At 48.7% G+C, this 19,509-nt stretch overlaps 1 protein-coding gene across 2 annotated transcripts in view; it reads right to left on the bottom strand.

The window, feature by feature from the left end:
- Window positions 1-19,509, bottom strand: part of LOC102380174 (probable tRNA methyltransferase 9B) — an 81,027-nt gene that overhangs the window by 50,337 nt on the left and 11,181 nt on the right. The window contains exon 1 of one of the 2 annotated variants that reach the window (XM_025207107.1): window positions 10,833-11,058. The exons of the other annotated variant lie outside the window; for it this stretch is intronic. The gene's annotated coding sequence lies outside the window, so the exon portion shown is untranslated. Of the gene's footprint in view, window positions 1-10,832; window positions 11,059-19,509 lie in introns of those variants that run through there. 2 annotated transcript variants of the gene reach the window in all.

Here is a 19,509-nt window from a genome sequence, read left to right as displayed (position 1 = left end):
CCCCCGCCCCCGCCCCCCCCCCCCCCCCGGATCCTGACCCACAATGCTTCAGTGTTCCTGAATGTGCTCATTTGCTTTCTAATTAGAATGTACCAAAGATTAATTGAATCTGCTCTGTGTTCTATCAAAATGCTCCAGCATCACCTCACTGTCACACATATTAAGCCCCCACCCATTTCAAAATGGCCACGGGGGCACTATATCTAAACCTCATCGAATGAGCTTCAGATAAAGCATCCTGTGGCCATTTTGAAATGCACAAAGTCTTAATACACATGACAATGAGCCGTTTTAATTAGGAGTGGTGGTGCAGGAACTGCTCTAATTAAAATGGTCCCCCACCCCTGAGCATATGTATAGGCCGCCTCTGTTATTTGCCTCTTCTACAGCATCCTCACCATTCCAATCTTTTCCATTTTAAATAATACTATCCCTAATTTTCACATCCTAATTTTCTTTTAGGCTCTTCATTAATCACTCAATCATTCTACTTAATTTTTTTCTTTCGTCTTTGAAAGAATTCTCATCTTGCAAGCTATGACATCAGCTGGATAGGGAGAGCTGACTACCCATTCACTATATCCAAAACTTACTTGTTATAGAAGCAGTACAGCAAACCAAACTGATACATATGTTTGTACACATTTTCTATTACGTGTATTCCATGTACTTCTCTTTACAAAGGGATACTTGGCACTGTGGCAGAATGCCATCTCTATCTCTCCCCAAACTCTGCTATCAGGCGGATGACTAATCTGACAATTTGGTTACCATGGTCACTGCAGAGGACAGGCACCTCTGGCTCCATCAACTTCAAGTAACCCCATGTTGTAACCTGAGCTGGAAACATTCCTGAGGAAGGGGGAAACCTGCTCCCTCTGCCTCACACTGAGTACAACTGGCCTCACACCCCTGGGTGGGGGCTAGAGACCCTGCCAGTCTACCCAGCAACCAGTGATGCATTTCAAGTTGGTAGGCTGGCAGCTAACAACTGCTGGCCTTTGAGACACATTGGATCAGGTAAATGAGGTCATAAGGTCTATGTAAGTTAAGGACTGCCCAGGAGGTGGGGCAGTAGCCATGATGAGAAGCTGGACCAACTCTCAGAGAAGCTGGACCATCTCAAACTCACTCTCTCTCTTGAAACTCATGTTCAATGATCTGCTTGCCTCCAGAGGGAATCTCTGCTCTGTATGATACTTGTGAGTAAGCTACTTGAGATCTAACTATAGCTTGCAATAACTCAGATTCATGATCAAAGGCTACTATGCCACTGTTTGCTCTAAGGCATTTCTCTGATACTGCTCTACTCTGTATCCTATTTCAAACCTACTCCTTGTAACCAATAAAGTTTTCCTCTATACCTAGTGTGGGAGACTTATTGGGAGAGGGTCTAGATTATGCCTTGGGGTCCCCTTGGTTCGGCTGACTAAGGAAAACCACTATTTGTGCTTCAGACTGAGGGAAGCACCCCAAGTTCTTGCAGTGGGTCCAGTACCCCTCAAGGACTACCAGGTCTGTGTTTCCCAGGGGGCATGGGGCTGAGATCAGTCCAGACCCTGGGTGGTGGCAGTGGTGTTAACCCCCAGGCTTGTGGGTGTGCTCCAGGAAGGAGGTCAGCCATACGTGAAGCGCCCCCAGGGAAAGACTCAAAACCTGGAAGGTGGTTGGGCACAGTGAGGTGGGTGGCTCGGAGCAGAAGCACCCCCCACAGGCACAAATTAGAGGAACAGGTGGCAAATTACACAGGGCCATTACACAGGTGTAAATTTGCCGCAACGCTACTGAAGCAGGCTGTGAATTCAGTGCATGTTTGCTGGATTTACAGCACTGAGGGCAGAATTTGGTCCCAAGTTGTCTCCAGGCAATGATTCTCAACCAGAATTCCATAGCATGCTCAAGACCTTTTCAAGGTGCTACAGGGTGCCATACACTGATAGGTGCATAAAGATGATTCACAAGATAAACCCAGAGATTTCAAATAGGAATCCATAGTGTCAAAAACACTTCTGATCTGTTGTGGTCTCTGAGAGTTCTTTGCAACAGAAGACTTGCTCTACTATTTTTCTACAGTCGAAACAACAAAGAAAGGAAAACTAAGATCTGACATTTTCTGAGGGGTGCCTCAAGTCTACAAAGGTTGAGAACCACTGCTCTAAAATATCATAAAGAAGTACCAATTCTTGTGTACTGTATTTACTCAAATATAAGACAACACTGAATATAAAATGACTTCCTCCAATAATTACATTCTTTATATGGAATATTTATATATTTGTTATAATTTGCCAGGTATAGAATCTAATTATTGGAGGTATGCCTTGACTTTTACTCCTTCCACTGCTACAGCAGGGAAAATAAATGGGTGGGGAGGGGCAGATGTCAAGTAGCCACCTTACCCTCTGCCTTGCCCCATCTTCTTCCCCCCACCCTCCTTATCTTCAGACCCTGCTCTTCATAAGCACATGGAAGTGAGGGGCAAATTTATAAACACTGAACTTGAAATAAACATAGTTGTAGTAATTTGCCTACAATACCTATAGACTTAGTTAATCCAGAATTGATATATTTTGCCTATTTTTGATACTGTTGCAAATTTTAGCACAGGTACTCCATAAACACACTTTTATGCAGTATTTTTGTACCTAATAATATACAGTAAAAGCTACCTTAACCAGCACCGTACAAGCCAGCATGCTCTACTAACTGGCATGCCAGCTTTAAGGTAAAAGTGAAACCAGAAGTGCCCACTGTGGCACTTCCGGATTTGCTGAGCCCCCACGGCCTGGGGCATAGCAGCCTGTGTGGGGCCTGCCTCCCTGTCCCTTGGGGCTCACGAGGCCCGCAGAAGGGGCGGCGATGCAGTGGGAGGGGCAACGATGCCCCAGACGCAACAGGAGAGGCGGCGACCCGAACAGGCAAAGATGCCTGTTCAGGCTTCTCAGTTAACCAGCACATTTTGTTATCTGGCACCCCCACTCCCCGTGGGTGCTGGATAACAAAGCTTTTACTGTACAGAACCCCCGCTTTTTTTTTTTTTTTAAGGAAAAATGTTTGTCCCCCAAGTCAAATCAGCCAAATCAATTCCAAATCTGTGCGAGTCATTCAAGAGCCATATATGGCCCCGATACCAGCAAGGCTCCTTCACCCCTATAGGGGTTTCAGATACTTCCAAATCCTTTGGTGAGCATCCTACATGCAGGCCCAAGCCCAGAGGTTTAGGGTTCAGATGCCCCCGAGTTTTGCTTGCCCTCAGTTGTATGTCTGCAGAAGCAAGCTAGGGAGAAGTCTCTCATTTCTATAAAGTTGGTGTATGGCCAAGATCTTCCCACTGGAAGTGAAAATGGGAGGCTAACTATGTATTACTTTGGTCAGGGTACTACCCCCTGCCATATTCATGGTTTTTCTCTGCCAATAGAAAAAACACCTTTGTGGTCATGGTATTTCCCCTGCCAGGTAAGTGATGTATGATATTCATCCAAAGCCAAAAGTCTCATTATTTACCATATAGTTCATTGGGCTGGACCCCAAAAGAGTCAACAGCATTTCAAGCCATGGTGACTCCACAGCTCAGCACCGCTTAGTATGTGTGCCCAGATACCCCCTGCAAAGGACTGATGTGATAATTAGCACTCCCACCACTCATGATTGGAATCAGGTGTTCTTATATCATGAGTCCTGGGATCCTCCAAAAATGTATATACAAATGAGTCATAGGGCAAACTGGTCCAGCTCTACCTCATGGAGGCCAGAAACACACTAATCATATGTGACAGGCTGAGAGAGAGGCGATAGAGAGATTCTGGATGAACTGTCTGGTGCCCCATTTGGTGATATTTGTTAGACATTTAAGACTGGTGAAGAAAGAAATACTTGGAAATGGGAAAGAAAGATGCATCTCAGCTGTGGCAATGAAGGGGGAGCTGAAATGTATACAATGTATACCATGACTTGTAAAAGAGCTTGTGCTGAAGTGGACTGTACTCAATGAACACTGCCATATATTTTATGCAAAATGGCTGCACTAGCCTATCCTTGTGGTAGGTTCCTATCAGCATATATCTGGAGAAGAGACGGAGTTTGGGGCAGTCATGGCGGGTGAAGGCAAAGGTGAACAAGGTGGCAGGGGTGGCAGTGCTAATTAAAAACTGGGGGATTAAAGTAAAGCCAGTGCAAGTGTTAGAAGGAAGAATGCAGAGGGTATTGTTGGCGACAAAGGAGATGGAGGTAGAGTTGTTTAATATATATGCACCTGCAGAAAAGGAGGGGAGGGTAACTTTATTATGGAAGTTGAAAATGTACATCGTTGTGGGGAGACACAGAGTCATAGTTGGCAACTTCAACTGCATAACTGAGAAAGGAGACAGGGGAGGGGAGGAGGAGTTAGACTGTTCCTTGAAGATGTTAAAGAAAATTATCAAGAAAGAAGATTTCAAGAATGTGTGGGAGGGAGAGAAAGTACATACGAGAGTTGAGCCAGGAGAAAGGAAAATTTCAAGGATAGATTTTGTTTTAGTCTTGGAATGAACAGTGGTGCACAAGAAAGAGATACAAGATGTGGGTTTTAGTGACCATTGAATGCTGCGGATGGAGATGGGAATGGGGGGACAGAACAGGAAAGGGAAAGCCTCTGGAAATTGAATGTTAGGCTGCTTAATAATGAAAAAGCATGTAAGGAGTTTAAAGAGGAGTATGAAGAATGGAGAACTTTATAGAATTGTTATTCAAGCAGATGGGAATAGCGGTGTATGATAAGAGAAGTACAAGCACATTTTTCATGAACATTGGGAAGAGAAGGGCAAGGGACAAGATGAGGGGGCTGAAAAGGAGGCAGGAGAGGGTGCAGCACCTGATTGTGGAAGCTGGAAGCAGGAGAGAGGTGAAGAATAAACTGGAAGAGGCAAAATTGGAGGTAGAGGAATGGTATGAGAGAACCTCTGAAAAGATATTCCTAGCAAAAACACCTTGAGTGGTGGAAGAGGAAGAATGAAACTCATACTTTTTCACAAGAGATAGGAAAGCAAAGGGAGAGGTGAAAAGAGTGAAAAAGGAAAAATGGAGACTGTGGCAATCCAGAAAAAGGTACTGAACACTGTGGTAGACTTCTATGAGGATTTGTACATTAAGCGGAAAATTGAGAGCAAGCAGAAGAGGATTTGGTGGAAGTCTTCAGAGAGGTAATGGAAGAAAGATTGGGGAGGGTTTTGCAGGCAGAGTAGTGGTGCTACTGTGTAAGAAGAGAAATCAAGAATGCCTCAAGAAGTGGAGGCCGATCACATTATTGAATACAGATTATGTAATCCTGGCAAAAGTCACAGCAATACAAACTGTTCTGGATCAGGTCATACAAGAGGACCAAACGTGTGCAGTGGAAGGGAGAAGAGTTGCACAAGCACATTAGGTGTTAAGAGATGCACTGACATATGTGAAGGGAATATGGTGCTAGCAAATTTTGATCTCAAGAAAGCATATGACAAGGTAACGCACAAATTTTTGTTTGAGGTACCACTGAAAATGGGATTCCTAGAAAAGCTGGTAGGCTGGGTGGAATTGCAGTGTGGCATGTCAGGTCCCGGTGAAGGGAAACTTGAGTTGGGCCTTTCAGATCAAAATGGGGTGAGGTAAGGGTGCCCCTTGTCACCCGGGATCTTTATATGCATGGAAGCTCTGGTGCAGAGGATAAGGAGGGACTTTGCTTACTATATATGGCCAACATTAATGTGATGGTGTGACATACAGTCTCATTAGAGAGAATCCTGAAACATACGAAAGACTATGGGGAAGCTTCAGGGGTGAAAGTAAATAAGGCTAAGACTGAGGTGTTGGGGATTGGAAATTGGGGAGATCTTGGGAGGTTCGACATGAGGGTGGTTAAGAATCAGATCAAAATCTTAAGGATGGCTCTTGATATAGAAAGGAAAGGCATAAAAGCCCCCGCCCTGCGCACAGATGTGGGGGGCATAGGTTTCCCTGCCACCTGGGAGTGCACACCACAGCGGGGAGCAGCCACCCCCACCCCACCCGAGCAGGCAGTGGGCAGGCAGCAGACACTGGGGGGCAGCTGGGCTGTGTTCTGCAGCAGCAGCTGCTGCCTCCAGCCAGGGGCAGGGGGCTGTGGACTTCCTTGTTCCAGTGTGACACTGGCCCCATAGCCCTGGCAGCTGGAAGCCCCCTCCAGCAAGGCTGGGGGAGCAGGAGCTGTGGGTTGGGGGTGAGGGGTACCAGCAGGGCTGGAGGGGCCATAGCGGGGAGTGAGGGCCAGGAGCAGGGCCAGGGGGCTGTGGGAAGGGAGCGAGGGGCACCAGCAGGGCCAGGGGCGCTGTGGGTGTGGGGAGGGCTTTCATTTTAATTATGGATTTGGGGGGTTTTATCAGAGAATTTGTGATTTTTTTCTATCAGGGAAAACCAGGATTCCTGGTCATAGGCAGAGTAAAGATACCAGGATGGGGTGAGGTAAAATGCATAGTATACATGGATGATATAAATGTAGTACTTAGAGAGAATTTTTTGATGGAAAGGGTGCTAAAGCATACATCAGAGTATGGAGAAACAATGTGGAGGTTAAACTAAAGTTTGATTAAAAAGCATAATGGGAGTGAGGAACTAGAGGTACTTAGAGAAGTTGGGCCCTCAAATAAGAGAAGGAGAAATCAGAGTGCTAGGGATCCCTATGGACACAGAAGGGAAAGGTAATACAGCATGGGAAAAGGTGACAGCAAAGCTACAGAAAATACTGTAGTTATGGTCTGAAAGGACACTGTACTTTGCTAGTAGTCACAGTGTTTAACGTTGTGCTATTGCCAATTATTCTATATATGGGAATTGTATTCCCACCAATGTTGCGGCAGATAGAAAAAGTACAGAGGGAAATATGCATGTTCTTCTGGAATGCCAAAAGAGAAAGGTTGGCTAGAACTGAACTGTACAAAGCAAAAGAGATTGGGGAATAGGCACTGCCAGACTTGGGACTGTTCATCTAAGCAAAATACTTAAGCACGGTATGCAAGGCGGTAAGAGATGGAAAGCAGCACCTATCACCCAATTTCACACAGCTGCAATTTTGAAGAAATGGGAAGTATAACAGACCTCTCTGAAGAGTCCATGGGTGTGGCAACCACTGATTCATTACATCAGGATGGAAGGATTCATGCACAACTATAAAATAGGGAAGGTAGGGCTGGAAGTCCTGAGGGATCATAAGAAACTGATGAAAGTGGTAAGGGAGAGAGACAGGATGGCACCAGTGGGAAGCTTCACAGAAGGAAAAGTGAAGAAGATATGGGGAGTGCCACCAAGTAAACAACTAAAAGGTGAACATGCTGACCTAGTGTGGATGGTTGTGAGAAATATCTTGTCCGTGAGAGAAGTACAATACAGATGGGGCTTGATGAGCTCATTAAGGTGCTCAAGGGAGAGGTGCAGGGAAGAATAAAGAGTGTGATGTGTTTTGGGAGTGTGGGAAAGGGTCCACCACTTTTGGAGTGTCACCAAAAAAAACCTGTCATTAGTGAGGGAGAAGGGACTATATGGACTCATACCAAAGGGAACAGAGAAAACACAATTAAGGACTTTATTAGCATGTGTTAAAACTAGTTTATGGAAAGTAAGAAACCTCTGGGTTTTTAAGGGTTTGGCTTTTACCGAGAGTGCCTGAAGCTGTGGCTGCATGAATTGAAATACTACCTCAATTGGGACAAGGAAAAGATCGGAGAGGAAGAGGCAAAGAGGTGGAGGAAAAAGGACTGGATACCCTTGTTTCACTAAACCAACAGAGAAGACTGATGGGAGGGGCAGAGAGTTTCAGGTGGTTATTGAGGCAACAGTTTTTCGTGGGATTCAGTATGAAGAAAAAGTTTTGTTTTTTATGGGAAGTTGATGTATGTTGTTTAATGGTTTAATGTACATAGTTGTAAGTTTTTGGTATGTAGTTTTTTCTGTTATATGAAGTCTTGGTAAGACAAGGATGCTCAATACGTATAGCTTTGTAAGCGTAGGGTAACAAGTATATTTTTAATAATAAAAAAAGGTTCCCATCAGCATGTTTGCCCAATATGGACTATGTGTTTTATAGTCATGCTCAGTGTTTTCTGCATTTAATCAGCTTCACGGTTGGTTTCCATTGATGTGCACATGCTGTTTTTGGCAGCAGTTTAATGAGAGATCGTGTATTTAATGAGGTTTCCTTGTTTACAAATATAAGATTATCCTTCACGGAGAAGGCAAGAGAGCTACAGGAGGAGGCAAGGAAGTTCTGAAACATCCTTGCCATCAGGAGTTCATTGACTGGATGCTGGAATAGATCTCTAGAACTGTGAAGGAAGGACTGCTAGTGGTGGTGCTGGAGAAGGAAGAGGACATGGACTCCCGGGAAGGTGGAAGCTGGAAGCTTATGACTTCTGGCAAGCAGAAGTCTTCATCCCCACTTACAGCAGTTTGCCTGGAGAATAGATACGGAGCCTTAGCAACAGAGGAGGAGGAGCACGTTTCATTGGTGAAAGAGGCCAGACCAGGCCTCCCCAAGGTTGGGAATATTGTGACCACTGCCACCAAGTGGAAATGATGGGTGTTGGTGGTTGGAGACTGTCTTCTACAGGGCATGGAGGCATCCAACTGCTGGCCTGACCTGTTGTTTTGGGAAATCTGCTGCTGGCCTGGAGCCCAGATCCAAGATGTCACAGAAGGATTACTGAGACTCATCTGGCCCTCTGCTACTACCTCATGCTACTCATCCATGTAAGCACCAATGGCACTGACAGAGAGGACCCTAAGCAGATAAAAAGTGAATACAGGGCTCTGAGTGCAGGGGTGAAGGGAACAGGTGTTCAGGTGGTGTTCTCCTTGATCCTTCCAGTCAAGGGGGAAGGGCCCAGGCAGGAACAGAGGCATCCTAAAGATCAATGTATCACTTCACAAATAGTGTCACCAGCAGGGCTTTAGATTCTTCTACCATGGGATGTTGTTCCAAAAAGGATTGCTAGAAAGAGATGGGATCCACCTGACCAAGAGAGGGAAGAGTATCTTCGCAGACAGGCTTGCTAACCTAGTGAAGAGGGCTTTAAATTAGGTTTGCCAGGGGCTGGAGACCAAAGCCCTGGGGTAAGTAGGGAAGCAGGTGACCTAAAAGATGCACAAGCAGGAGAGAGCAACAGGGGAAGCCTTCCCATTCTTCCTGAGAATGTAGGGCAATTAGCTAGTTACCTCAGATGTCTCTACACAAATGCAGGGAATCTGGGAAACAAGCAGGAAGAATTGGAAGTCCTTGCAGAGTCATGGAACTATGGTGCGACTGGAATAACAGAGACTTGGTGGGAGCTTGGATGACTGCAGCACTGTCATGGATGGGTATCAACTGTTCAGGAAGGCCAGGCAGGGGAGAAGAGGAGGAGCAGTTGCACTTGATGTAAAAGAGCCATATGATTGCTCAGTATGAAAGTGGAGATAGGGTCAGAGGGGAGAGCATCAAAGGTGATGTCATGGTGGGTGTCTGCTATACATCACCAGACCAGGACGATGAGGTAGATGAGACTTCTTTCAAATAGCTAGTGGAAGTTTCTGATCACAAGCCCTAGCTCTCATGGGGGACTTCAGTCATCCTGACATCTGCTGGGAGGGCAATATACAAGTGCACAGGCAATCCAGGAAGTTTTTGGAGAGCACTGGGGACAACTTCCTGGTGCAAGTGTTGGAGAGGTCAACTAGGGCCTGTGCTTTTCTTGATCTCCTGCTCACAAATAGGGAAGACTTGGTGGGGAATGTAGAAGTGGATGGCAACTTGAGCAGCAGTGACCACAAGATGTCACTGTGATCCAAATGAGTCTGATTGGACAAGATGTCTGACAGAGTTCAGGATCCTGAGGAAAGGAAGAAAGGAGAGTAGCAGAGTAAGGATCCTGTACTTTAAAAAAGTAGACTTCAACTTCCTCAGGGAACTGATGGACAGGATCTCCTGGGAGATCCTGGAGTTCAGCCAGGAAAGCTGGCTGAATGTTAAAGAAGCCTCACTGAGGGTGCAGGAATGAACCATCCTAACGCACAGGAAAACTAGCAAGTATGGCAGAAGACCAGCTTGGCTTAGCAGGGGACTCTTCAATGAGCTACGACACAAAAAGGAAGCTTACAAGAAGTGGAAATGTGGACAAACGACTAAGGAGGAGTATAAGAGTAATGCTTGGGTATTTAGGGATGGATCAATGGTGTAAAATTAACGTAAAAGACTGAAGAAAAGGGTTCCTTTATGGACTATTATACAATAAAGCAGCTGTAATAAACATGCATTATAATTTTGTGCATTCTGGTAAAAAAGGATGTGGTGGTTGAATGACAAGGACAAAAGTACAAGTCATGTTTTTTTACAAAGATTAGTATCTGCCCCCATCATGGTTAGATCTGAGAGACAAGTAAATGTTTCAGAATAAATTATGCTAGAGGCAAGAATAAATTCTCATAAAACATTCACTAACCAAACTATTACTTATGGAAGAGGAAAAATAAATTATTAGTTATTTGCTTCTTAAATGTAAATTCGCTATTGGCCCTCTAGGTCCCTTACTGAAAGTGTTCACAAGGGGGCCTGCTGCTGGGCGGTGGCCAGCTGCCAGAGGCCAGGTGGGGCTAGGGTTGGGGAAAGGGTACCAAGTAGTATAAAGACAACCACCAGGGTCAGGACAGTATCCAGCACCTGGTGATCATCCTTTATAGCCTACGTTGCCTTGGTCACAACTGTGCCCCGCTATCGTAGGACCTCCATGTGCTTGTGCCCCAGGGCCAGGAAGTGCACTCTGAACTCCTGGTTTGCCCGGTCCCACGCCTCCTCATGTTGGTCCCACACATACTTGCAGATCATGTCCTCCTCCTGCCACCAGTCCTGCCCAGCAACATCCTCTGCCCACCATGTCCGCCTTCTGGTCCTCTGTGGCTGTCACCAGCTGGTCCAGGAGAAGGATCTGATCCTGAGGCCTTCTCCTGCAGAGCTGAGACATCTGCAGGGCCCTGGTTGTGAGCAGCAGCGACCCCGAGGCCACATCCCAGCTGCCAACTGTGGCCTCTTCCCTATGTGCAGTGGCAGGGCCTGTAGAGCCATGAGAAAGAAGCTGTTTGTGGGAGTTTGCAACATTTCAGAGATAAGAAGCGATGTACCAGGGAAACACAAGCTACCCAGCCTCATATCATGGGTCAGGCGTGCATGGGTGCCCATGGACCATGGGCAGTCAGTCAGGCAGGCCTAAGCACAACCAGCCAAGCTCCTCACCCCCGCTTGCTCCCCAGGAGCCAGTAGGCTCCTGTGTGCTGGCCACAGGCAGCCTTATCCTCTACCCCCTTCTCAGGCTGTGATAGGGCAGGCTCCTGGCAGCACGTGAAGCTCCTGGCAGCTCCAAAACCCACTGCTCCCCTTCTCCTCCTGCAGGCCAGCTAGTCTCCTGTGCTGCTGCCAAACCCAAGGTGCCTAGGCTCAGGGGGCACAGGGCTCCTGGACAACTGGGATCTGGAGCTGCCTGCACCCCCAACCACCCCGTAGGGGGCCTCTTTGGGGAGGTATCCTGAGGCCAGCCTTGCCCTATGCCGGCACTGTGCCTCGAGCGTGCCCCTGCTGTGCATGTTCCAAGCACTGTGTGAGGAACTGATTGCGCAGACCGAGAGGTGCCCGACCCGCTATGCCCTGTTGATGATGATCATCATGGTGCCCCGGGCGCCCCTGCGCACCTGGCAGGGGACCCTGAACTTTGACAGTGCAGAGGGCAAGTCTGGCCTGCCCTGAAAGCCCCACTGCCACCTGGAGGGCTTCCTGTGGTTCCATTACATGTCCCTGCCCATGCCCCCCACCCCACTCCTGCAGCCAAGGAGGACATTGCTGTTGGCATCAGTATGTTCCTTAGTGTGTGAGAGACCCATGCCTGCCTAGCTATGGGGGCATGGGCTGCTAATAAAGTTTTGCATTGTCTCCTGCCTCCCTGCATGCTGTGGGGGCGGAACCTGGGGGCCAAAGAAGAGCAGCCAGGCCAGGCAAGGTGATGGGACCAGGGCTGGGGCTGGCAGCAGGGGCAGGGGTGGGGAGGCCCTCCCTCCAGAGTGGGGCTTACCATGTGGGTGGAGCTGGCATGCCTGGTGGCTCCAGTTAGTTCTGGCTAGCGGCAATGGCATATGGCTCCTGGAGGACTCATCAGGGAGCGAGGCACAGCGTGCGGGTGCCCGGGGAGGAACTGGTGGTGCTGGCAGCCAGTAGTGACTTGGCCAGGTGTCCCTCATGGCAGGGGCTGAGGCTGCAGAGCTGTCAGGGCAGGTGCTGGCCTGCACTCTGTGAGCTGCTTATGGAGGCTGGAGGCAGAGAGCTTGTCAGGATGAGCTGCTGGTGCCCTGACACCACAGGGTGTCAGCCAGACTGCAATTGTTGTTGTATACAGCATGGTTGTGGCCTAGGTCCTGAGATGCAAGGATGGTGCCCAGTTGCTGCATAAAGGGCATGGACTTGTGGGCGCTCCCCAACAGATGATTGTGGTCGGTAATAGTGACCTACTGTGCCCACAAGTCCTTGACCTTTATGTGGCACTGCCATGCCGACCAGTCATGTCCATGCTCTTGCATCCAGCCTAACAGCCCCTCATACATGTGGGCATTGGACTGCCCACCCTGCACAAACTGCTGCTGCACCTCCAGCTTGACCCACAATGCCATAAGGTTGCCAGTCTCCTCCTGTGACCAGTTGGGGCCCTGGGTGGTGGCGTATGGTGTTAGCTAGGATGCCACTGGGGCTCCTGCACCAGTTCTCTGGGCCTCTGCATGGCTGTCCCTGGGCATTTGCCTACAGTGCCCAGAACAGGGGCACAGCATAGGACTAGAAGCCACGTGGTAACACCCTGCAGCACCTTTAGGATCCAGGCAAGCTGCTGGGGGTTGGCTGTGTGCAGCTGGTGCTCGCCCCAGTGGCCACAAACTGGCTTTAGCTGGGCCTGGGTGTTGGCAGGCCTGGCAGGAGTCTGCAGCAGTCTGCAGGGCTGGACAGTGTGGACCTGGCAGCTGTGCAGCACTGCAGTGCCAGGCAGTGGTAGTGGGATGCGGGCAGGATAGCACAGGTAGCCTGTGGCCTGTGTAGGGGGCAGCAGAGGCCAAGAGTCCCTCCAGGCCCCGCTGCTGTTGTGTCCTAGGGCAAAAATGCCTAGAGGCTTTTAAAGGGTCTGTGGAAGAGGCTGCCATAGAGACAGCCCAGCCTTGGGGCAGGAGAGGCTCCCAGCCCCAGTGACCTGGGCCTGGGATAAGGCTGGCCCCCTAGTGGCAGAGCTGACCAGGAGCAAATTTCCTTCCGGTCAGCATCTACACATATGTTACTGTGCAATAACTACTCACAAGTAAATTTCCTACTTGCATTTGCAAGTAACAAATTTACTCATGAATAGCAAATGTAACAGACTGCCAATGTGGGCTCACCAGATTGGCTTGAGATATTTACCCTGGGCTAAAAAAACAGTGCCGGTGAACTCTGAGCAATCCCAAGGGTGGAGCAGGGGAGCCCTGCCCTGTGGAAAAGGAGAAGCCAATCGAAAGAAGGGGTTTTCAATCCCCTCATTCACATGGAAGGGGGATTGCCGGAGTTGAGGGCCAGCCACCCTGAGCCCTGGTTGGCTGGTTTGCAAGCCAGGGAGGGACTGCCGGAGGGGATAAAAGCAACAGCTGTACTGGCATGGGGACCTGCTGACAATGACTCTGGGGAACGACGCAGGAGGCCTAAGATGAGCTGAGGTAAGCTGACCCAGCAGAGGGAGTAGAGAGACCCCTCTGAAGAGCCTCGAAGGCCCTAGAAGACGACACAGGCAGTTGGCCGTGCCTCCAGCCCTGCAGCAAAAAGGGAGCAGTGGCCAGTGCTTGGGGCAGCGAGCTGGTGCCCCGAGACCCCATCGCAGTGTGCTGAACATGCCAGGTGTCCCAGAAGCTAGGGGTGGCAGTCGGCCCCCCACTCCACTGCAGAGAAGAAGCAGCGGCCAGGAGTGCAGGTGGCATCCTTATCTGGAGCAGAGAGCTAGGCCGGTGAGTTGAGGAAACCCCTTCCCTTCCCTGGGGAAGCGGGACAGCAGCAGGCAAGGCATTGGGATCCTGAAGAGCAGCAGAGCGCCAGGACAAGGGTCCCTGGGAGCTTGGGGCGCAGGCTGGCGCTTGAAGCGGGATTGGCAAGCCGTGAGGTGTGTGGGGTGCCCGGCCAGTTATCTGGAGCAGGGGTTTAGAGCAGTGACCCCTGGGAGCTGCCTGTGCTGCTGACCCTCTGCCACTGACTGCCCCAGAGGGGACTCAGTCCTGTCCCTTATTCTGCAGCTGATTGTCATTGGATGGAGTCCCCGAGCTTTGTGCTTGGGTCATGCTAATTGCTGCAGGAGCCTACTCTGTTGCTTGTTGCTTGCCTTTTTGGTTGCCATGGAGGGTCACCCTTCAGCCTGTTTGGTGGGGTTGGGATTTGATACAATTTGATTGCTGCAGACCAGAAGAGCCTACACTGTTGCAGTCTGTTGCTTATTGGGAAGCCTGTTGGAGCTGCTGGAAGTGAGCACCCTGCTTCCTTGCAAGCACCCTGCTTCCTTGCTGTAGCATCTCAGTGGTGGCTGAAAGCTGCCAGTTACCTTACCTGTGTTTCTTGAGTCAAGGGTTGACTAATGCATTCTGGTTTGTTTTGTGATTCTGGTTATGCCATTTAAGTTCACTTGTAAATAACCTTTCCGATTATTGTTTGTAAATAAAGTGTAAATAGTTAAATCAGTTAAGTGTTAGACCTTCTTGGGACCACAGGCTGCTCTGTGGGGAGCAGGGGCCAGCTGGAAAGTAAATTGGTGCTGGCCGGAAGCCCTGCCCCATTCTTACCACACCATCCCTGATATTTGGGCAGGGGTGGCAACTACTGGGCCACCACCCAGGTTATACAAAGTTTATTGTACAGTAAGCACGTGCACGTGTAGTAAGACATGCTTACTGTGCAGTAAACTATGCTACTTCACAGTAAAGCATCTTGTTTAGATGCACCCACTGTCTTTAATATCCAAAATAAAAATAAATTCTTCTAAAGTAAAAGGAAAGGAAGCATTCCATGTGCACAAAGCCATAGCTGCGTTCTAGGATAATGCTTTTTGCTGGGCAGTCCTTCCTTATTTTCTATTTTTGCTCTTATTATATTCCTGTGTACTAAGGGATAAGATGTCACATAAGATGCCAGGAATTCATTAAAACTGCGCTGAAATTAAAGCACAAATTGGCAAAAGAAAACTGCTATTCATTTTTTCCTCTACATTGTTATCTTCATAGGTGTAAAAAAAGACAATAGAATAATTGTCTTTAGACATATAAACTATACCTAAAGAAGACCTATACCTTTTTGTAAAACAAAACAGTCAGGAATCTTTGAAGCCAAAGAGCCAGCTCCATGCAGGATGCCATTAAATGCAGGCTTCTCAGGCAAAACAAAACCTTTGCTGCTTGCACAAATATTAAGACTTCTCAGAATATGAAAGATATCTTCTCTATTATGACAGTCATTCCTTCCTTCTCATAAAACTTGTCTCCTGCAGTAGCTGTCAGATCAAACTGTGACAATTGAAAATGACTGTTAAAGTTCAGTACTTTTGATATCATGACCTAATAAGAGCTTGGTACGTCTGTATAATTTTCATGGTTCATTCAGCACAGGGCGTTTCAAGTGTGACAACTGATATGTTACAAAAATATATATAACTGCAGTTACAGCGTATAGATTTAGAAGACATCAAGACTACAAGATATCTGAAGAGTTCTCAACTTTAAGATACTTTGCAGTATTTGATTTAACAATATTTGACTAAAGAAAACAATAAAAGTGGGATAGATCCTCACCCTTTTTCACTGTCAGTATAAAACTGCCAGGATGTCTGCTAAATCAGTTGGTAAAAAATTTCCTTCAGATTTGGGTTTAAATTAATCTGTGCCAGGGACAAAAAGTAATCGAGTAAATGACTCTTAACAGTGCTGTGGACTCAAGTTTTATTTCAGAAACAAAGGAACTGACATACAGGCAGTCCTCAACTTACAATGTTTCGAGTTACAATGTTTCACACTTACAACATTTATAAATTGGCACCCTGTTTCAGCTTTCTGATGTCAGTTTCGACTTTACAAGGCGTGATCTGATGCCATGCCAGCAAACAAGTTTTTCCCTGGAGAACATCTATCCAAACTTCCCTGGACACTTTCTCTAAGAAAGCAGACAAGACTCCAGAGAAACCTGCAGCCAAGACTCCTGAGAAGATTCCAGCCAAGAGCCCTTCAAAAAGTCCAGCAAAGTCACTTGAAATAAGTCCTTCCAAATCAATATGATTGCTATTTACAATATAAATACATTAATGAAGCTATATTACTCATTTATAATTGATCAAGTACAAAATTCTCGGTTATTTTTGGTGAAAATAGGGTATCGAGCCTTGGTTCAGGATCCAATCCTCCATTTATAACATTGTTTCCTATGGGAAAATTGGTTCCAAGTTACAACGTTTCAACTTAAGACACGGTTTTCAGGAACCAATTGCGTCGTAAGTCCAAGGACTGCCTGTACTGGGACAGATCAAATATTCACCTTCTTTGAAAGTCTTTTGAACTGTTACCCATGGGAAACCCATTAGGTGAATCTAAGATTTTGTAAAGGGGGGTGTGGGAGCAGCAACTGGTGCTGCAGGGTTGGCTGAACTCCCAGCTCCTGTCCCCCACCAGGACAAGCAGACTATGCCACAGGAACTTTTTTAAGTCCCCACATGAGGTAAGAATTTCCCCCCAAATGTTCTTGGCATCCCACACTTTTCCCTCCATGGTCAGTGGTGCCTCCGCACCCATTACCCTCTTCCCCCATCACTGCCACTGTCCCCAGCTACCTGGTGGTGGTGGGAGCTCGAGAGCTGCTCCTGCCCTGCTCCAGCTGAGCTAAATGGGGAGCTGGACAGTTGAGAAGAGCAGCATTAGTGGCAGTGGGAAAGTTCCCTGGCCCCCATGCCTGTTCTCAAGGGGCAAGAAGGAAGAATCCATACCCACTCATGCCGCTGCTGTTCTCAGCTGAATCTGGCTCCTCATGCAGCCCAGCCAGAGCAGGGCAGGAATAGCTCTGAAGCTCTCTTTGTCCCTGGGGAATCCCCTGGGGAATCCCAAAAGGTGGGGGAATGGAAAGGGAGGGATCACTGTGAGAGGACCCAGGCCACAAGGGATGACCATGACACACCCTGGTGGCTGTGTAGCTTCTGCCCAGCTCAGGCTCTAATGTAGCCCTCTATTCATTGCTCACCCACCATGCCTTGTTCTTATTGAAGACTGTGTAAGGGAACCTGCCCGTGGGCTTTAGAATGACCCTGAGTCCATCCAAATCACCACTGGGCCCCTCCTAGACTCCCCTAGTTTAAGTTCAGCCCTCAAGCTTAATAGACTCTCCTGGCCTGGCCGTGCCTCTGCAAGGCACCTGTAGCCTTAAGGGCTCATTGCATGGCTCCGTCCTTCCCAACACCATGCCTTGAGAATGTTATCACTCACTGATGTCACCCGATATTCATTCCACTCAGCCCTCTCTGGGCAAAATACTCTCAGTCCCTTTCTCTGGGCTCCTGGATCCTGTGGTCACCTATACAGCCCCTTTCTGGGCTCCTGGACCCTGTAGTCATCTATGCAGCCCCTCTCTGGGCCCTCGGACCCTGGGCCCATGCTCAGCCCCTTCTTGGGCTCTTGGTTCCTCACATAGCTCCTTTCTGGGCTTGTGAACCCTCTGGTCTGACACTCAGCCACTCTCTGGCTCCTGAACCTCCTTGGTCCCATACTCTCTGGGCTGCTGCACTCCCTGCTGGGCCCCATTCTCAGTCCCTCCTGGGCTACCAGTTCCCTAAGTAGGCCCTGAGCCTTCCCTTAGCCCGGCTCAAGGCTAAATGCCGGTGCAACTTAATAAAAAGCACCTATGCCCTGTACCAGGCACCTAAACCTCTAGGTTTTAACATAAAATCAAAGCTAGCTGCCACAGGCAGATTAATGCCCAGGCCCATAGGCCCCTGCCAATCAGGAGCCCCCAGATGCCTGGGTTTCCCTTAGGAAATGGTGGGTTTCACCTTGCAGGAGGGCACCATTACATTCCCCTTGCTTGGGGCTGCCAGGAGTGGGATGCAGGGGGTGCCACGTGCATGTGTGCAGCCAGGAATGCAGCCTTGGAGTGGGAAGAGCAGCTCTCTGCAGGTAGGGGCATGGGGGAAGGAAGGGGCATAGGGGTAGTGGCAGATTGAGGTCCCCAGGACCCATGGTAGGCAGGGGCTGGGGGCACTGCCCAGCCAAGGAGGTGCATGGGATCCGAGGTCAGGGCACGGAGCCAAGGGGGCATGTGCCACCCATATTTGTATGCGGGGCAGATGTGGGCTGTCCACTATGGGCTCGGGGCTCTCTGCTCTGCTGCCTGTGCACCAGGGGCCCTTAGCCAGCTGCATGTCCCCTGCCCCCTCAGCAGCAGTGGCGGAAGTGACTTGTGCTTCCCACTGCTGGATGGACAGGGGGTGTGTGGCCGGTACATGGCCCCTGGTGCAAAAGCAGCAGGGCAGAGAGCCCTGAGCTCACAGTGGGCAATTTGCATCTGCCCTTGCCCCGCTCAGCTATGCTTCACTCCACTCTGGCTGTGATGGGGGCGGGAAGTGGGGTGCACAGCAGGGAAGAGAGGCGGACATGTGCCACCCCACCCCCAGCCTGGCCAGATCCACCTGGCCTGCCTCACCTTTGGCAGTGACAGCACCAGGAGGGGAAGGGGCCCCTCCCCTCACTGGAGTCCCCATTGGGCTGTGGGGCACCTCCAATTTTCTGCTTGCCCAGGGCCCCAATAAATTTTAATCTGCCACTACCAGCTGCCTGTCTAAATGAGCCCCTCTCTGCTTCAGGCACCTCTCCCTTGTTCCCCAGCCCACAGAATGGTTTATTCAGTCCCACTTTCAGTTCAGGAGCCCTGCTACTCTGCTGCCAAGAGCTCCTCACTTCATGGCTCTCAGGGATAGACTGCCTGCCCAGCTCAGGCCCATCACTTATATGGCTCAGGCACAGCCTTCTTCTGGCCAGGTGAGCCTCTAATCAGCCTCCCTCACCATCTGCAAGCAGCCTCTCAGGCTGCTTGTCCTCTTAACACAAACATGCCACTGGAGGGGAAAGTTGAGGAGTTTTGCCTGCTTCAGAGACTTGAAATAGTTTTCGACTGCTGCCCTTGCAGTGTAGTCTGAAAGAAGGATGCATACCACCACACCCCCCCGGGTCTGCCCCTGGAAAACCCACATGATACTCCCAGACAACTGTGTACTACTATCATTAGAAGTATGTCTTGCATGCCTTAGCTAGGATATCAAATTATAATCAGAGTCACTGGGATTGTTAAACTTTGTAACCATTAGTGCAAATCAGTGTTGTTTTGATTTTCCCCACTGTAAATAAAACTGTAAAACACCCACAAAAATTGTTTCTATGTTTTTAAATGCATATGTCTGTTATATATTTAACCTTTGCCTAATTAAA

This window comes from Alligator sinensis, unplaced genomic scaffold (assembly GCF_000455745.1).
Source record: "Alligator sinensis unplaced genomic scaffold, ASM45574v1 scaffold406_1, whole genome shotgun sequence".
Classification (NCBI taxonomy): Eukaryota; Metazoa; Chordata; order Crocodylia; family Alligatoridae; genus Alligator; species Alligator sinensis.
This window is presented reverse-complemented; position numbering and strand designations above follow the sequence as displayed.